Consider the following 5,438-nt stretch of genomic DNA (forward strand, 5'->3'; position numbering starts at 1 on the left):
TTCTTCTCTGCTATTAGTGACTTTGGAGTGACTCTTTGTTGCATGTTGAGGGATAGTTATATGATCCAATTATGTTATTATTGTTGAGAGAACTTGCACTAGTGAAAGTATGAACCCTAGGCCTTGTTTCCTAGCATTGCAATACCGTATACGCTCACTTTTATCATTAGTTACCTTGCTAGTTTTATATTTTCATATTACAAAAACCTATATCTATCATCCATATTGCACTTGTATCACCATCTATTCGCCGAACTAGTGCACCTATACAATTTACCATTGTATTGGGTGTGTTGGGGACACAAGAGACTCTTTGTTGTTTGGTTGCAGGGTTGTTTGAGAGAGACCATCTTCATCCTACGCCTCCCACGGATTGATAAACCTTAGGTCATCCACTTGAGGGAAATTTGCTACTGTCCTACAAACCTCTGCACTTGGAGGCCCAACAACGTCTACAAGAAGAAGGTTGCGTAGTAGACATCAAGCTCTTTTCTGGCGTCGTTGCCGGGGAGGTGAGTGCTTGAAGGTATATCTTTAGATCTTGCAATCGAATCTTTTAGTTTCTTGTTTTATCACTAGTTTAGTTTATAAAATAAAACTACAAAAAAATGGAATTGAGTTTGCCTCACACGCTTCATCTTTTTAATTTCTTTCGTGAGAATGATGGAAAGGAAAATTGTGCTCTAGTGCTAGAAGAAGAAGTCTATAGAATGTTTAGCACTAAATATTTGAATGATGAGCATGATTGCAATGTTGTTAGTATGAATTCCTTGAATATCCATGATGCTAATGATATGCAAAGCCACAAGCTTGGGGAAGCTATGTTTGATGAAGATGATATTTTTAGTCCCCCAAGTTTTGATGAGCAAATTTATTATGATGAAAGCATGCCTCCTATCTATGATGATTATTGTGATGATATGTATGCTATAAAGAATAAATATAACCATGAAACTTGTCATCATGATTTTAATTTTCAGTTGGATTATGCTTCACATGATAGTTATTTTGTTAAGTTTGCTCCCACTACTATTCATGAGAAGAAATTTGCTTATGTGGAGAGTAATAAAATTTCTATGCTTGTAGATCATGGAAAGAATGCTTTAAGTGCTAGTTATATTGTTGAATTTATTCATGATGCTACTGAAAATTATTATGAGGGAGGAATATATACTTGTAGGAATTGAATAATATCAAGTTTCCTCTCTATGTGTTGAAAATCTTGAAGTTATGCTTGTTTTTCCTTCCTATGCTAGTTGATTATTGTTCCCATAAGTTGTTTGCTCACAAAATCCCTATGCGTAGGAAGTGGGTTAGACTTAAATGTGCTTGTCATGTGTTTAATGATGCTCTCTTTATGTTTCAATTCTTATCTTTTATGTGAGCATCATTGAAATCATCATGCCTAGCTAAGGGCGTTAAACGTTAGCGCTTGTTGGGAGGCAACCCAATTTTTGTTTTTAGTTCTTTAATTTTTGGTTCTGTTTAGTAATAAATAATCCATCTAGCTTCTGTTTAGATGTGGTTTTATGTTTTAATTAGTGTTTGTGCCAAGTTAAACCTATAGGATCTTCTTGGATGATAGTTATTTGATCTTGCTGAAAATTCCAGAAACTTTCTGTTCACGAAAACAATTGTTAAAAATCACCAGTAAGTCATAAAATACTGATTCCAATTGAAGTAGATCAATAATCAAATTATCTAGGTCCTCCTATTTTGGAAGAATTTTTGGAGTTCCAGAAGTATAGGTTTGGTACAGATTATTACAGACTGTTCTGTTTTTGACAGATTCTGTTTTCTATGTGTTGTTTGCTTATTTTGATGAATCTATGAGTAGTATCGGAGGGTATGAACCATAGATAAGTTGGAATACAGTAGATATTACACCAATATGAATTTAGAATGAGTTCACAACAGTACCTAAGTGGTGATTTATTTTCTTGTACTAATGGAGCTTACGAGTTTTCTGTTGAGTTTTCTGTTGTGAAGTTTTCAAGTTTTGGGTAAAGACTCGATGGACTATGGAATAAGGAGTGGAAAGAGCCTAAGCTTGGGGATGCCCAAGGCACCCCAAGGTAATATTCAAGGACAACCAAAAGCCTAAGCTTGGGGATGCCCCGGATGGCATCCCCTCTTTCGTCTTCGTTCATCGGTAACTTTACTTGGAGCTATATTTTTGTTCACCACATGATATGTGTTTTGCTTGGAGCATCATTTTATTTTATTTTGTTTTGCTTGCTGTTTGAATAAAATACCAAGGTATGAAATTCTTAAGTGTTAGAGAGTCTTCACATAGTTGCATAATTATTAAACTACTCATTGATCTTCACTTCTATCTTTCGGAGTAGTTTGTCGTTTGCTCTAGTGCTTCACTTATATCCTTTTAGAGCACGGCGGTAGCTTTATTTTGAAAAAATATATGAACTCTCATGCTTCACTTATATTATTTTGAGAGTCTTTAGAACAGCATGGTAATTTTCTTTGGTTATGAATTTAGTCATAATATGATGGGCATCCAAGAGGGATATAACAAAAACTTTCATATAAAGTGCATTGAATACTATGAGAAGTTTGATTCCTTATGATTGTTTTGAGATATTATGATGGTGATATTAGAGTCATGCTAGTTGAGTAGTTATGAATTTGAGAGATACTTGTGTTAAAGTTTGTGATTCCCGTAGCATGCACGTATGGTGAACCGTTATGTGATGAAGTCGGAGCATGATTTATTTATTGATTGTCTTCCTTATGAGTGGCGATCGGGGACAAGAGATGGTCTTTTCCTACCAATCTATCCCCCTAGGAGCATGCGTGTAATACTTTGTTTCGATAACTAATAGACTTTTGCAATAGGTATGTGAGTTCTTTATGACTAATGTTGAGTCCATGGATTGTACGCACTCTCACCCTTCCACCATTGCTAGCCTCTCTAATACCGCGCACCTTTCGCCGGTATCATACACCCACCATATACTTTCCTCAAAATAGCCACCATACCTACCTATCATGGCATTTCCATAGCCATTCCGAGATATATTGCCATGCAACTTTCCACCGTTCCGTTTATTATGACACGCTTCATCATTGTCATATTGCTTTGCATGATCATGTAGTTGACATCGTATTTGTGGCAAAGCCACCTTTCATAATTCTTTCATACATGTCACTCATGAGTCATTGCACATCCCGGTACACCGCCGGAGGCATTCATATAGAGTCATATCTTGTTCTAAGTATTGAGTTGTAATACTTGAGTTGTAAGTAAATAAAAGTGTGATGATCATCATTATTAGAGCATTGTCCCAAGTGAGGAAAGAATGATGGAGACTATGATTCCCCCACAAGTCGGGATGAGACTCCGGACGAAAAATAAAAAAAAAGGAAGAGGAAAAAAGAGGCCAAAAAAGAGAAGGCCCAAAAAACAAAAAAAAATGAGAGAAAAAGAGAGAAGGGCAATGCTACTATCCTTTTACCACACTTGTGCTTCAAAGTAGCACCATGATCTTCATGATAGAGAATCTCCTATGTTGTCACTTTCATATACTAGTGGGAATCTTTCATTATAGAACTTGGCTTGTATATTCCAATGATGGGCTTCCTCAAAATGCCCTAGGTCTTCGTGAGCAAGCGAGTTGGATGCACACCCACTTAGTTTCTTTTGTTGAGCTTTCATACACTTATAGCTCTAGTGCATCCGTTGCATGGCAATCCCTACTCACTCACATTGATATCTATTGATGGGCATCTCCATAGCCCATTGATACGCCTAGTTGATGTGAGACTATCTTCTCCTTTTTGTCTTCTCCACAACCACCATTCTATTCCACCTATAGTGCTATGTCCATGGCTCACGCTCATGTATTGCGTGAAGGTTGAAAAAGTTTGAGAACATCAAAAGTATGAAACAATTGCTTGGCTTGTCATCGGGGTTGTGCATGATTAAATACTTTGTGTGATGAAGATAGAGTATAGCCAGACTATATGATTTTGGTAGGGATAACTTTCTTTGGCCATGGTATTTTGAGAAGACATGATTGCTTTGTTGGTATGCTTGAAGTATTATTGTTTTCATGTCAATATTAAACTTTTGTCTTGAATCTTATGGATCTGAATATTCATGCCACAATAAAGAAAATTACATTGAGAAATATGCTAGGTAGCATTCCACATCAAAAATTCTGTTTTTATCATTTACCTACTCGAGGACGAGCAGGAATTAAGCTTGGGGATGCTAATACGTCTCCAACGTATCTATAATTTTTGATTGTTCCATGCTATTATATTATCTGTTTTGGATGTTTACGGGCTTTATTATGCACTTCTATATTATTTTTGGGACTAACCTATTAACCCAGAGCCCAGTGCCAGTTTCTGTTTTGTCCCTTGTTTCAGTGTTTCATAGAAAAGGAATATCAAACGGAGTCCAAACGGAATGAAACCTTCGGGAGCGTGATTTTTGGAACGAACGTGATCCAGGAGACTTGGAGTTGAAGTCGGGGAAGCTTCGAGGTGGCCACGAGGCAGGGAGGCGCGCCTGCCCCCGGGCGCACCCCCCACCCTCGTGGGCCCCTCGTGGCTCCCCTCACTGACTTCTTTCGCCTATATATGTCCATATACCCTAAAAACATCGGGGAACAGAATAGATCGGTAGTTTCGTTGTCGCAAGCCTCTGTAGCCACCAAAAACCAATCGGGACCCTGTTCCGGCACCTTGTCGGAGGGGGATCCCTCACTGGTGGCCATCTTCATCATCCCGGCGCTCTCCATGACGAGGAGGGAGTATTTCACCCTCAGGGCTGAGGGTATGTACCAGTAGCTATGTTTTTGATCTGTCTCTCTCGTGTTCTTGAGGTGGTATGATCTTGATGTATCGCGAGCTTTGCTATTATAGTTGGATCTTATGATGTTTCTCCCCCTCTACTCTCTTGTAATGGATTGAGTTTTCCCTTTGAAGTTATCTTATCGGATTGAGTCTTTAAGGATTTGATAACACTTGATGTATGTCTTGCATGTGCGTATCTGTGGTGACAATGGGATATCACGTGATTCACTTGATGTATGTTTTGGTGATCAACTTGCGAGTTCCGTGAACTTATGCATAGGGGTTGGCACACGTTTTCGTCTTGACTCTCCGGTAGAAACTTTGGGGCACTCTTTGAAGTTCTTTGTGTTGGTTGAATAGATGAATCTGAGATTGTGTGATGCATATTGTATAATCATACCCACGGATACTTGAGGTGACATTGGAGTATCTAGGTGACATTAGGGTTTTGGTTGATTTGTATCTTAAGGTGTTATTCTAGTACGAACTCTATGATAGATTGAACGGAAAGAATAGCTTCGTGTTATTTTACTACGGACTCTTGAATAAGGATAACTTTGAGGTGGTTTCGTACCCTACCATAATCTCTTCGTTTCTTCTCTGCTATTAGTGAGTTT

This window comes from Aegilops tauschii, chromosome 3 (assembly GCF_002575655.3).
Source record: "Aegilops tauschii subsp. strangulata cultivar AL8/78 chromosome 3, Aet v6.0, whole genome shotgun sequence".
Classification (NCBI taxonomy): Eukaryota; Viridiplantae; Streptophyta; class Magnoliopsida; order Poales; family Poaceae; genus Aegilops; species Aegilops tauschii.